Below are 15,211 nucleotides of genomic sequence, written 5' to 3'. Positions count from 1 at the left end.
TGTAAATATTTTGGGCACAATATTGATTTGGATATTTGGAAAAGTTTATGGGAAAAAAATTTAAAAATTACTCTTGTTGTTGTTGTTACTTGCAAAGTCATGTCCGACCCATCGCGACTCTATGGACAATGTTCCTCCAGGTCTTCCTGTCCTCTACCGTCTTCTGGAGTCCATTTAAGTTCACACCTACTGCTTCAGTGACTCCATCCAGCCATCTCGTTCTCTGTCGTCCCCTTCTTCTATTGCCCTCAATCTTTTCCAGCATTAGGCCCTTTTCCAGTGAGTCCTTCCTTCTCATTAGGTGGCCAAAGTATTTGAGTTTTAACTTCAGGATCTGGCCTTCTAAAGAGCAGTCGGAGTTGATCTCTAATTACTCTAGCAACCTCCTATAAGGAAAACCTCTACGAGATGTTTTATAGGTAGCACCCCCATCCCACAAGATTAGCACAAATGAACAAGGGGAAATCCTCGATATGCTGCAAGTGTGAAGAGACTGTTGGGAATTACTACCACATGTGGTGGCAATGCCCAAAGGCACAAAAATTTTGGAACTTATTAAAGAAGCGGTTGGAAGAAATTCTTCAATTAGATATAGAAGCCAAGCCGGATTTTTTCTTATTGGGAATTATAGAAAGAAAATATAAGAAAGACACAAATTATTTACTATTGCATACAGTAACAGTGGCACAAATAGCCTTCGCTCAAAAATGGAAAGAGAAAGATACTCCAACCGAAGAGGAAATATTACTGAAAATTTTCAATTGCGCTGAAATGGATAGACTTACATGAGAATTCAAGGACCAAAGTGAAACCAAGTACTATAAAATCTGGGAACAATTTTATGATTGGATAGACAATAAGAGGGTAGCCCAGATAAATGTAATAAATGTGCTAGAATAAAATATAGATTATACACAAATGTATATTTAAAAGATAAATAGATATATAGAAATAAGGGAAAAAGTGTTAATAGTATATTAGAAATATTGAGCAAGAACTATATGTCTATATGAGTACTAATACTATTGTAAAATGTTGGAAGATGTATGGAACCAGTGATGTCATATCTATGTCCAATGTTTTTTTAATTTTGTATTATTAATAAAAATTATTTTAAAAAAAGGATCTCCTGCTTGTGCTAGGCTGCATTAACAGAGGGATAGAATCAAGATCTTGAACTCTGGTGATGGAGAAGACTCCTGCGAGTCTCCTGGACTGCAAGGCGTTCAAACCGGTCAGTCCTAGAAGAGATCAACCCCTACTGCTCTTTAGAAGGCCAGATTCTGAAGTTGAAACTCAAATACTTTGGCCACCTAATGAGAAAGAAGGACTCACTGGAGAAGGGCCTAATGCTGGGAAAGATGGAGGGCAAGAGAAGAAGGGGACAACAGAGAAGGAGGGGGCTGGATGGAGTCCCTGAAGCAGGAGGTGTGAACTTAAATGGACTCCAGAAGATGGTAGAGGACAGGAAGACCTGGAGGAACGTTGTCCATGGGATCGCGATGGGTCTGACACGACTTCGCAATTAACAACAACAACAACAAGAATCAAGATCACGTGAAGGGTTGATACCACTTTACAATGCTTGGTAAGGCCACACTTGGAATACGGCATCCAGTTTTGGTCACCACGATGTAAAAAAGAGACTCTGGAAAGAGTGCAGAGAAGAACAAGAAAGATTAGGGGACTGGAGGCTAAAACATAGAAGGAACGGTTGCTGGAATTGTGTATGTCTAGTCTAATAAAGAGAAGGATGAGGGGGGACACGATAGCAGCCTTCCAATATCTCAGGGGCTGCCCCAAAGAAGAGGGAGTCAAGCTATTCTCCAAAGCGCCTGAAGGAGGACAAGAAGCAACGGGTGGAAACTAATCAAGGAGAGAAACAACCTGGAACTGAGGAGAAACTTCCTGACAGTTTGAACAATTAACCAGTGGAACCACCTGCCTCCAGAAGCGGTGAATGCTCCAACACTGGAAGTTTTTAAGAAGAGGCTGGACAGCCATTTGTCTGAAATGGTATAGGGCAGGGGTAGGCAACCTTGGCTCTTTTATGACACGTGGACTTCAACTCCCAGAATTCCTGAGCCAGCCATGCTGAGGGGAAAGGGGGAGGTTTTCAAGCTGAGCCATGCTGACTCAGGAATTCTGGGAGTTGAAGTCCACACGTCATGAAGGGGCCATAGTTTCCCCCATGCTGGCTCAGGAATTCTGGGAGTTGAAGTCCATGAGTCATAAAAGAACCAAGGTTGCCTACCCCTGGTATAGGATTTCCTGCCTGAGCAGGGGGTTGGACTAGATGACTTCCAAGGTCCCTTCCAACTTTTATTATTATTATTTGATAAAGTAGATCACAACCTACTACTTGATAAGATAGAAAAATGTGGGGTAGACAGAATCACCACCAGATGGATCCAGAATCACCACCAGATGGAACAGTTGCTAGAATTGGGTATGTCTAGTTTAACAAAGAGAAGGACAAGGGGGGACATGATAGCAGTATTCCAATATCTCAGGGGCTGCCATAAAGAAGAGGGAATCAAGCTATTTTCCAAAGCACCTGAAGGCAGGACAAGAAGCAACGGGTGGAAACTAATCAAGGAGAGAAGCAACCTAGAACTACGGAGAACAATTAACCAGCGGAACAACCTGCCTCCAGAAGCAGTAAATGCTCCAACACTGGAAGTTTTTAAGAAGAGACTGGACAGCCATTTGTCCGAAATGGTGTAGGGTTTTCTGCCCGAGCAGGGGTTGGACTAGATGACCTCCAAGGTTCCTTCCAACTTTACTATTATTATTATTATTATGGATCATCGCACAGTCAGCCAGATGTTCAGACTGGATTTGGCATTTTGTCTACCTATCGAGTCCTTACCCAGGACCTGGGATAGGCAGATGTGGATGTTTGATGGTATTACAGGTATCGTCACAGGATGGAAGCAGTTCCTAGTAAGGCTGCCTTTTGCAATTGACTAATGGCGAATTTGTCAATGCCAATGGTGTTCAAGTGGTATTATTATTATTATTATTATTATTATTATTATTATTATTATTATTATTATTATTACCTCCAAAGTCCCTTCCAGCTCTGATTCTGAGTTTGCAGCTGGCAAAACACCTGAGCTGAAATGCCAGGTTGTGACATTGGTATTCTGAAGCCCAAAACTTAAAGTTCGCAGGCCAGCACCAGGCACCAGATCCGAAGCCCCAAATCTGACTTTAAAGGGAAATGGGTTTAAATGGCAGAAACTCAGGACAAAAACTCCAGTTTAAAACAATGCCCCGGCTTTCATTTGGGCCATTCCAGGCCTCTCCAGGGTGCTCCAGCTGAGTGGGGGGGGGGCCTTTTTGGCAGAGCATGTAAGCAAAGCCACATCACGGAAACTGAAGGAGCCAAGCGGAGGGCAACGGGAAAGAAGGGGATAAAAAAGCTCTTGTAAACGAGGGGGAGGGAGGATGAATGGCGGGATTGTTGTCCCCCCAAAAAGAAAGGGCTTTTCACCAATGTGGGAGTCTCTTTTTTTCCACTCTCCAAATGCAGGCACTGCTTTTTTTTCTCGCGGGACTATCCTGGCTCGAAGAGAGAAAAGCGGTTTTTATCGTGGGGAGGTCTGTGCTCTTTTCTCCTCGCCTGGAAAGGCCGAAGGGATCCTGTGGTCAGGATGAGCGAAGCTTGAGTTGGCCCCAGTCTGGTGCCCCCGGGCGCTTGGGCAATGCCAGGGAAAGGATGGCGGGCATGGACACAGCCGGCCTCTTTCAGGATTCCAGAGGAAAGGAGAACGTGTCAGTGGTGAAGCTTGACTCTGGGCAATGACCAGGATGTAGCCATGTTATCCCAAAGGTGCTTTTTCACAAGGTCACTGGACTTCCTCATGTTTCCTGTGAAGACGTTTCGCTTCTCATCCCAGAAGCTTCTTCAGCTCTGACTGGACGGTGGAGAAATGGGAGGATTTATACTCCTTGCAGACCGCTGGTCATTTGCCTTCTTTCAGAGAGTCGTTGAGGCCACTTGGAGGCTGGTCTGTGTGAGAAACAAAGAAGTTTAAAAATAAAAGGTTTCAGTTGTTTAACAAATAATGGAAACTGCACAGAGGCACTGAATTCCAACTCTGATCGGGTTGCTGGAACGTGCTACATTCCACCAGCTGCTGCTTAAACTGTAAGTTTTGGGAGAATCCACCAGGAAAGTAGCAAGGCCCTGAGTGGATCTCCATTATATTTATAGGGTATTATACTCTATTTAAACCCCATTCCAACTCTGATCGGGTTGCTGGAACGTGCTACATTCCACCAGCTGCTGCTTAAACTGTAAGTTTTGGGAGACCTCTGCTGGATCTCCAGTATAGGGCTCTGATCGGGTTGCTGGAACGTGCTACATTCCAAGCTGCTGCTTAAACTGAGTGGGAGAATCCACCAGGAAAGTAGCAAGGCCCTGATTGGAGGGTTCCAACTCTGATCGGGTTGCTGGAACGTGCTACATTCCACCACTTAAACTGTAAGTTTTGGGAGAATGTAGCAAGGCCCTGATTGGGGTTCCAACTCTGATCGGGTTGCTGGAACGTGCTACATTCAGCTGCTGCTTAAACTGTAAGTTTTGGGAGAATCCACCAGGAATGTCTGATTGGATCTCCTACTAGATTAAACCCCATTCCAACTATGATCGGGTTGCACGTGGCTGCTGCCTCTAAAAACCTCCACTCTCCCATTCCACCTGAAAGGTTGCCCGTTACATTTGAAAAAAAACTTCTGGAGGAAACGCTTTTTTACCAGCTTAAACAGTCAACCCAAATTGACAGGACTCCAAAACAGTACAAAACTGACCTGCCTGATTGGAGGGTCTTCACCACCCAGTCCATTGGACAGAATCAAAAAAACTGAAGTCCATGCTCAGGACTCTCCAGGAAATTGTGGCACTATACATTCTAGTTGGGGAATCCACCAGTACAGGCTGAGGGTGGCACACCATGGGTGGAGGTCATCTTCAACCCCCTTCAGGGGTCCTCTACCCCATCTCCCTCCCCCTAAACGAATCCAGCAACAGAGAAGATTGGACCTTGGAGGTCTTCTAGTCCAACCCCCTGCTCAGGCAGGAAACCCTATACTATTCCAGACAGGTGGCTGTCCAGTCTCTTCTTAAAAACGTCCAAAGATGGAGCATCCACAACTTCTGAAGGCAAAGTTGTTCCACTGGTTAATTGTTCTCACTGTTGGGAAGTTTCTCCTTAATTCTAGATTGCTTCTCTCCTTGAGTAGTTTCCATCCGTTGCTTCTTGTCCTGCCTGCAGGGGCTTTGGAGAAGAGGTGGACCCCCCCCTCTTCTTTGGGGCAGCCCCTCAGACATTGCAAGGCTGCTATCATGTTCCCCCCTAGTCCTTCTTTCTCTAGACTGGCCATACCCAAATCCTGCAACTGTTCTTCATATCAATCAATCAATCAGAATAGAACTGGAAGGGACCTTGGAGGTTTTCTAGTCCAGCCCCCTGCTCAAATAGGAGACCCTAGACCAGTGTTTCTCAACCTTGACCATTTTAAGGCATATGGACTTCAACTCCCAGAATTCCACAGCCAGCATTGCTGGCTGTGGAATTCTGGGAGTTGAAGTCCACATGCCTTAAAATGGTCAAGGTTGAGAAACACTGCCCTAGACCATTTCGGACAGGTGGCTTTCCAGTCTCTTCTTCAAAACTTCCAATGATGAATCACCCATGATTTCTGGTGGCAAGCTGTTCCACCGGTTAATAGTTGTCACTGTCAGGAAATTTCTCCTTAGTTCCAGGTTGCTTCTCTCTTTGATCTGTTTCCACCTGTTGCTTCTTGTCCTGCCTTCAGGCACCTTGGAGAATAGCTCGACACACATACACAAACCCTCTTCTTTGGGGCAGCCCCTCAAATATCGGAACGCTGCTCCCTTCTTCTTCCTCGCTTCACCTGCTAGCCATGGAAGAGGGCGTCAAATTATTTTCCAAAGCACCAGAAGGCAGGACAAGAAACAACGGTTGGAAACTGAACAAAGAGAGAAGCAACCTGGAATTAAGGAGAAACTTCCGGACAGGGAGGACAATCAACCAGTGGAACCGCTTGCCACTAGAAGTTGTGGGTGCTCCATCCCTGGAGGTTTTTAAGAAGAGAGTGGACAGTCACCTGTCTGAGATGGTCTAGCGGTTCTCCTGCTTGAGCAGGGGGCTGGACTAGAAGACCTCCAAGGTCCCATCCAGCTATTCTATTCTATTCTATTCTATTCTATTCTACTGTATTCTATTCTATTCTCTCCTTCTCTATTCTATTCTATTCTATTCTCTCTTTCTCTATTCTATCTATTCTATTTTCTGTTTTATTCTATTTTCTATTCTTTTCTTTTCTATTCTATTTTTATTCTATTTTCTATTCTATTCTATTCTATTCTATTCTATTCTATTCTATTCTATTCTATTCTATTCTCCAAAGCACCTGAAGGCAGCACAAGAAGCAACGGGTGGAAACTAATCAAGGAGAGAAGCAACCAAGGCAGAATTTTTGACAGCTAGAACAATTAATAAATGGAACAGCTTGCCATTAGAAGTTGTGGGTATGCGCCAACCCTGGAGGTTTTTAAGAAGAGACTGGACAGTCACTTGTCTGAAATGGTATAGGATCTCCTGCCTGAGCAGGGGGCTGGACTAGAAGACCTCCAAGGTCCCTTCCAGCTCTATTCCATTCGAAACCAGACGGCCAGGGATCTCCCGAAGCCCGCAAACGGTGGCGCTCCCGAAGGAGCCGGGCCAGCGGCGCCGCTGACTCTCCCGAGGTTCCTTCCCGGCCGCCGCGGAGCGACCCCCCCCCCCGTCGCCAGATGTTCCGCCGGCAGCAGCAACAGCAGCAGTCCAGCTGCTTCGGCCTATGGCGAAGAGCCGCAGCTGGGCGTCCGGGCGGGGCTGGGGCAGCCGAGCCTCCCCAAGGCCGGAGCCGAGGAGATCGCGGGCGGGGGGACGGGGGGGCTCCGTGGGAAGGGGCAGCGGTCGCGAGGGGAGCAGCCCAGCCCACGCCCGCCGGGGAGGGAGCCCCGGATTCGGTCGGGCTCGCCCCGAGGATCAGCCGCAGGTCTGTAACCGTCTGGAGTAGAGTTAGGGGGTGGGGATGGGGGGGGTCTTGCAGGCAGCCCCCTTAAGTCTCTGGGCTCCACTTGGGGGTAAACGCGCAGCGAGGCGAGCGTCGGTTTCGAAAGCGGAACGGCTCCCGGGGAAACTGATTCCTGAGGAATGTTAGTAATCAATCAGAATCGAGCTGGAAGGCACCTTGGAGGTCATGTAGCCCAACCCCCTGCTCAAACAGGAGACCCCCCCTATGCCATTCAGAATAAGAGGTCTTCCAGCCCAGCTCTTGGTTGCCAAGTAACAGAATAATAGCTTTGAAAGGGACTTTGGAGGTCATCTAGTCCAACCCCCTGCCCAGGCAGGAAACCTTCTATCATTTCGGACGAACGGCTGTCCAGTCTCTTCTTAAAGGCCTCCAGCGATGGAGCATTCGCCGCTTCTGGAGGCAAGGAGTTCCACTGATTGTTCTCACTGTTAGGTTAATTCATTATTAATTATTGATCGATGAGCAAATGGATAAACTGTGACTATTATGGTAAGCCACCTAGAATAGCCTCGCGGTGCGAGAAGCGGCAAATAAACTTAGCAAATGTTAAGGAGGCTGTGGAGCTGATGGGTTTGAGTGACTTGGAAGCAAGTCTTTGTGGAGACTTTCTGGGAGGGGGGGGGAATGAGCTCAGAGCTGCCATGGGGGAACTTCAGGACTTCCCCCTTTCTCAGCTTCATCCACCTCACAGAGTTGATGTTCCAGAGAAACCAAACGGGGAATAGAATAGAATAGAATAGAATAGAATAGAATAGAATAGAATAGAATAGAATAGAATAGAATAGAATAGAATAGAATAGAATAGAATTACGGAATAGAATTACAGAAGAGAAGAGAAGAGAAGAGAAGAGAAGAGAAGAGAAGAGACGAGAAGAGAAGAGAAGAGAATTACGGAATAGAATTACAGAATAGAATTACGGAATAGAATTACGGAAGAATAGAATAGAATAGAATAGGATAGGATAGGATAGGATAGGATAGGATAGGATAGGATAGGATAGGATAGGATAGGATAGGATAGGATAGGATAGGATAGGATATAATAGAATGGAATGGAATGGAATGGAATAGAATAGAATTATAGGATGGAATAGAATAGAATAGAATAGAATAGAATAGAATAGAATAGAATAGAATAGAATAGAATGGAATGGAATGGAATGGAACGGAACAGGACAGGACAGGACAGGATAGGATGGGATAGGATAGGATAGGATAGGATAGAATATAATAGAATGGAATGGAATGGAATGGAATGGAATAGAATAGAATTATAGGATGGAATAGAATAGAATAGAAGAATAGAATAGAATAGAATAGAATAGAATAGAATAGAATAGAATAGAATAGAATAGAATAGAATAGAATGGAATGGAATGGAATGGAATGGAACAGAATAGAGAATAGAATAGAATAGAATAGAATAGAATAGAATAGAATAGAATAGAATAGAATAGAATAGAATGGAATGGAATGGAATGGAATGGAATGGAATGGAATGGAACGGAACGGAATGGAACGGAATGGAACAGAATAGAGAATAGAATAGAATAGAATAGAATAGAATAGAATAGAATAGAATAGAATAGAATAGAAAATATGGAATGGAACGGAGCGGAATGGAACAGAACAGAACAGAACAGAATAGAATAGAATAGAATAGAATAGAATTATGGGATGGAATGGAATGGAATAGAATAGAATCTGGAAGGGACCTTGGAGGTCTTCTAGTCCAGCCCCCTGCTCAAGAGGGAGAACCTATACCACCTCAGACAAGAGACAGAGGCAGGCAGGAGGGCTGGAAGGAAAGGCAAACTAAGTGGGGATTCGTCCAGGAGAATCTGGACTGCCTCAGCAGCGCATGGCTGGGCAGCGGGAGAAGAAAAGGTGAGGGGGATTTGATTTGCCTAAGACAGCCAAGCTGATTGCCTACTCTAAATAAGAAAAGGACTAGGGGTGACAAGATAGCAGTCTTCCAGTATTGGGGGGGCTGCCAAAGAGAAGAGGGGGGTTCCACCTATTCTCCAAAGCGCCTGAAGGCAGGACAAGAAGCAACGGGTGGAAACTCATCAAGGAGAGAAGCAACCTAGAACTAAGGAGAAACTTCCTGACAGTGAGAACAATTAGCCAGTGGAACCACCTGCCTCCAGAAGCAGTGAATGCTCCAACACTGGAAGTTTTTAAGAAGAGACTGGACAGCCATTTGTCTGAAATGGTACAGGGTTTCTTGCCTGAGCAGGGGGTTGGACTAGATGACCTCCAAGGTCCCTTCCAGCTCTAGCCATTCCACTAACTACCTAACTGCTGAGATTTGGGGTTTCTTCCTGACTCCCCTCCCCCTCTCCCCCACCCCATAGTCCTGGCAGAAAAGCAAAGTCAACCCCTTTCTGGAAACGGGCATCGAAAATTATCCTCTTGTGCAATCCTGGCTGGGATCGTCTGTTCAACACAAAAAGGAATGTTTGGCCTTGAGCAACACAGCCAAGCTCCTGAAGGCCTGGGAATCTCTGTGTGTTTGTGTGTTCTTCTTCTCCTTGTTGTTGTTGCTTTAAAGCCAGGTTCTATTTTTCCCTTTCTTTCCTGGGGCACCAGATGGTTAATTGCCTTGGCAGCCTTTTGCTCTCCCTGCTAGGAAAGGAAGTGGGTTTTTTTTTTCCCTTTTTTCTGCTGGACGAGACCCAGAAAAGGCGACATAAATCAGCGTCTCTCACTTTAGGAAAGGCGGGAGGGCAGCGAGCAGAGCAGGCTGACACACACACACACACACACCCCGCCACATCTGTCTTTCTCTGGCTGCCAGCTTGACGGGGCCCAGCTTTCTCACGCTCTTTGTGACACCCCACAGGTTAACACCTAAATGTGCAGGCCCCAGATTGTCAGGAGGTGGGAAGGGACACTGGGAATTCTTTGAGCCGAGGCTGGTTTTGCAAAATCGGAAACTCTGCCTTGGGGGCAGGCGTCGAGTTGCTTCGTCTGCCGTGGGACAGACACGCGAAACACACAAACACACGCGCACCTTTGTATCTTGTGGCAGGTGAAATGTTTCAAAGGGGCAGAATGGGGAGCTGAAAAGCCCCTTGAGGTCATCCATCCAACCCCAATGTTCAGGCAGGTTCACAAAGTTCCATCTCTGGTTGAAGTATCCAGTTTGCCAAGGAAAAGGAAAACACACACACACACACACCTTTGTATTTTGTGGCAAGCAAAAAGTTTCAAAGTGGCAGAAATGGGGAGCTGAATAACCCCTTGAGGTCATCCATCCCAACCCAAAGTCCAGGCAGGTCTCACCAAAGGTGCATCTCTGGTTGAAGGCATCCAGTTCGCCAAGGAACACACACACACACACACACACACACACACACACACACACACACACACCCCTTTGTATCTTGTGGTGAGCGAAAAGTTTCAAAGTGGCAGAAATGGGGAGCTGAATAACCCTTTGAGGTCATCCATCCCACCCCAAGGTCCAGGCAGGTCTCACCAAAGTTGCATCTCTGGTTGAAGGCGTCCAGTTTGCCAAGGAACACACACACATACACACACACACACACACACACACACACACACACACCAGCAGCCAGACCACAGGCTGTTTCACCACAGAACAGCACCCTTGGCTGATGTGCACGAACTCAATTTGTGGCTTCCGGTCTTGCAGGAACCCAATTGCATAGGTTGTGGGAATCGGGCCCACTTTGTGGTTTCTTGATTTGACATTTTGTGGCCCGGCTGGATTTAGCTCTTTGGTGATGCCCCCCCTCCCCCACTTTTCCTTTCTAAGTCTGGCAGAGCAGAAAAGAGAATAAGTAATTCTCTCCCCAAATCTTAGTTCAGAGCCAAAAAGGGATCCTGGGAGATTAGGGGGTTTGGGCTGATGTTCCCCCCCCTCCAAATCATTAACAGAACAGAACAACACAGTTGGAAGGGACCTTGGAGGTCTTCTAGTCCAGCCCCCTGCTCAAGCAGGAGACCCTAGACCAGGGGTCCCCAACCTTGGCAACTTTAAGACCTGTGGACTTCAATTCCCAGAATTCCCCAGCCAGCCATGCTGGCTGGGGAATTCTGGGAGTTGAAGTCCACAGGTCTTAAAGTTGCCAAGGTTGGAGACCCCTGCCCTTGACCATTTCAGACAAGTGGGTATCGAGTCTCTTCTTCAGTGATGGAGCATCCACAACTTCTGGTGGCAAGCTGTTCCACTGGCTAATTGTCCTCAACAGTCAGAAAGTTTCTCCGTAGTTCTAGGCTGCTTTCTAAATTGTTCACAATCTCTTGAACATCCGGCTGTTCATGAGACGGAGGACAGTAAGATTTCCCCCCCCCCTGCACCTTCCTGGGCAGGGGGGGCACCTGGGCTTGTTCTGGGGATACCAGGCTTTCCTCGCTTTCCTCGAGGGAGAATGAACGGGCTCTGGTTTATGTTATGTTTAATGCTCGTGTAGACGTATTTATATACATGAGTATGTTTATGCATGTCATTCTATAACAACATTTGTCTGAAATGGTGTAGGGTTTCCTGCCTGAGCAGGGGGTTGGGCTAGATGATCTCCAAGGTGCCTTCCAATTTGAATAATAATAATAATAATAATAATAATAATAATAATAATAATAATAACAACAATAACAATAATAATAATAATAACAACAACAACAGACAAGCACCTGCAACATAACACCCCGGACTTAACAATTGTCGATAAGAAAGACAAAAAAGTCTGGATAGTGGATGTGGCAGTGCCTGGAGATAGCAGAATAGACGAGAAAGAACTGGAGAAGATAACAAAATACAAAGACCTGCAAATAGAAATAGAAAGACTGTGGCAAAAGCAAGCAAGGGTAGTACCAATAGTCATAGGCTCCTTGGGTGCAATCCCAAAACAACTGGAGCACCACTTGAACACCATTGGCATTGACAAATTCGCTATTAGTCAATTGCAAAAGGCGGCCTTATTAGGAACTGCTTCCATCCTGCGACGATATCTGTAATACCATCAAACATCCACATCTGCCTATCCCAGGTCCTGGGTAAGGACTCGATAGGTAGACAAAATGCCAAATCCAGTCTGAACATCTGGCTGACTGTGCGATGATCAATAATAATAATAATAATAATAATAATAATAATAATAATAATAATAATAATAATAATAATAAGAAGAAGAAGAAGAAGAAGAAGAAGAAGAAGAAGAAGAAGAAGAAGAAGAAGAAGAAGAAGAAGAAGAAGAAGAAGAAGAAGAAGAAGAAGAAGAAGAAAGTTGGACAAAAAAAATGGCTGTCCAGTCTCTTCTTAAAAGCTTCCAGTGTTGGAGCATTCACAGCTTCTGGTGGCAAGCTGTTCCACTGGTTAATTGTCCTCATTGTCAGGAGGTTTCTCCCTTAATTCCAGGTTGCTTCTCTCCTTGGTCAGTTTCCATGCATTGCTTCTTGTCCTGCCTTCAGGTGCTTTGGAGAAGAGCTTGACTCCCTCTTCTTTGGGGCAGCCCCTGAGATATTGGAAGGCTGCTATCCTGTCCCCCCTCGTCCTTCTCTTCGTTAAACTAGACATCCCCAATTTATTATCATGATTATTAACATTATTCTTATTAGAATTGGCTCGGCGTAGAAGACCTGAGTGTTACAATGTTGGTAAAATGCTTTTTTAAAAATAAAAGATTTTATTTTATTTTCTGGGGGTTTTTTTAAAGATATTTTCAAAAGACTTCTGGATCTCTGTAGTTTTTTTTGCAACTTGGGACGTCCATTGTTTCCCCCACCCTCTTTTTTTGTCCAGGAAGTCTGACCTTTGCTGGGGAGGGGGGGAGCCGATCTGGCCCTGTCCTTCTTTGGGACGGAAATCAACCGCTGTCCTTGGAGAACAGAGCCCTCCCCCCCCCCAGCTCTGGAATGCAAAAATCCAGGAAACAGTCCCAGCCCTGAATAGTTTGGCTGTGCCAAGGGGCGCCTCTGCCAATGCCAGGCGGCCAACGTCTGCGCCTGGGAGAGTTTTGTTTGTCAGTTGAGGCCACGTGTCAGCGGGCATTAAGGTGCCTGGCCTGGGGAGGGCAGAGAGTGCCTGGCAGGGCAGGTGTGAGTGGAAGGGAACCTGGGGGCGGGGTGTAAGATCGTTAAAAAAAGGGGGGGTTGTGTTGTCACAGCTTTTAGAAGTCAATCAGAATAGAGATGGAAGGGACCTTGGAGGTGGTGATTAATAATAGTAGTAGTAGTAGTAGTAGTAGTAGTAGTAGTAGTAGTAGTAGTAGTTGTTATTATTATTATTATTATTATTATTATTATTATTATTATTATTATTATTATTATTATTACAACAAAGTAGCAACAATGGTACATTGGAAGATCTGCAAAAAATATCATTTGCCTGTAAGCCAAAACTGGTGGGATCATAAAATAGAGAAAGTCATAGAAAATGATCAAATTAAACTGCTCTGGGACTTCAGAATTCAAACAGACAAGCACCTGCAACATAACACCCCAGACTTAACATTGTCGATAAGAAAGACAAAAAAGTCTGGATAGTGGACGTGGCAGTGCCTGGACACAGCAGAATAGAAGAGAAAGAACTGGAGAAGATAACAAAATACAAAGACCTACAAATAGAAATAGAAAGACTGTGGCAAAAGCAAGCAAGGGTAGTACCAATAGTCATAGGCTCCTTGGGTGCAATCCCAAAACAACTGGAGCACCACTTGAACACCATCGGCATTGACAAATTCGCTATTAGTCAATTGCAAAAGGCGGCCTTATTAGGAACTGCCTCCATCCTGCGACGATATCTGTAATACCATCAAACATCCACATCTGCCTATCCCAGGTCCTGGGTAAGGTCTCGATAGGTAGACAAAATGCCAAATCCAGTCTGAACATCTGGCTGACTGTGCAATGATCAATAATCTGACTGTGCGATGATCAATAATAATGATGATGATGATGATGTTGGAAGGGACCTTGGAGGTCATCTAGTCCAACCCTCTGCTCAGGCAGGAAACCCTAGACCTGAAGTCAGCTGAAGTCCACAAGTCTTAAAGTTGTTAAGATTGCAGACCACTGCCCTAGACCATTTCAGACAAACAGCCGTCCAGCCTCTTCTTAAAAACTTCCAGCGTTGGAGCATTCACAACTTCTGGAGGCAGGTTGTTCCACTGGTTAATTGTTCTAACAGGAGACCCTAGACCAGTGGTGGCGAACCTATGGCACGGGTGCCAGAGGTGGCACATGGAGCCCTCTCTGTGGGCACACGCACCATCTCCCCAGCCCCTGCCTCCTCCCACAGCCCCCTCCTCACTAGCTGCCCCCCCCCGGAGGAGAGCTACCCCTAGGTGTGGCCCACACAAAGCAGCAGAGGCAAGGACATGGTAGCTGGGCAGCGGGGACAAGACTCCGCCTTTGCGCCCCGTTGCGCGCAGATGATGCTGCGGGGCAGCGGCCAAGGGCATGGCCGCTATGGCGCTGCTGGGCTGCCTGGGTGATCTGTGGCAGGCCATGGGGGTGGTGGGCGGCCCAGTGGGCAGGGCAGAGCAAGGATGGGGATGGGGGGCAGTTTTGGGGCACTCGGTCTCTAAAAGGTTCGCCATCACTGCCCTAGACCATTTCAGACGAGTGACTGTCCAGTCTTTTCTTAAAAACCTCCATTGATGAAGCACACAAAATTTCTGGTGGCAAGCTGTTCCACTGATTAATTGTCCTCATTGTCAGGAAGTTTCTCCTTAGTTCCAGGTTGCTTCTCTCCTTGATGAGTTTCCATCTGTTGTTTCTTCTCCTGCCTTTAGGAGCTTTGGAGAATGGCTTGACTGCCTCTTCTTTGGGGCAGCCCCTCAAATACCAGACGGCTGTTTTACAGCTTCCCTGCTGGCCTTTGAAGACAGAGCAGTGCAGATAATTGTCGACTTACGGTCACAACCAAGCCCCACATTTATGTTGCTAAGTGAGACATTGGTTAAGTGAGTTTTGCCCCATTTTATGACTTCTCTTAGCACAGTTGTTCAGTGAATCTCGTTTCCTCATTGGCTCGGCTTGCTGGAAGTTCGCAAAAGGGGATCACATGAGCCCCCCCCCCCCCGGGATGCTGCAACTGATACAGATGTGAACCAGTTGCCAAGCATTC

Source organism: Crotalus tigris, unplaced genomic scaffold, assembly GCF_016545835.1.
Source record: "Crotalus tigris isolate CLP2741 ecotype Arizona unplaced genomic scaffold, ASM1654583v1 scf7180000019012.113530, whole genome shotgun sequence".
In the NCBI taxonomy this organism is placed as follows: Eukaryota; Metazoa; Chordata; class Lepidosauria; order Squamata; family Viperidae; genus Crotalus; species Crotalus tigris.
This window is presented reverse-complemented; position numbering follows the sequence as displayed.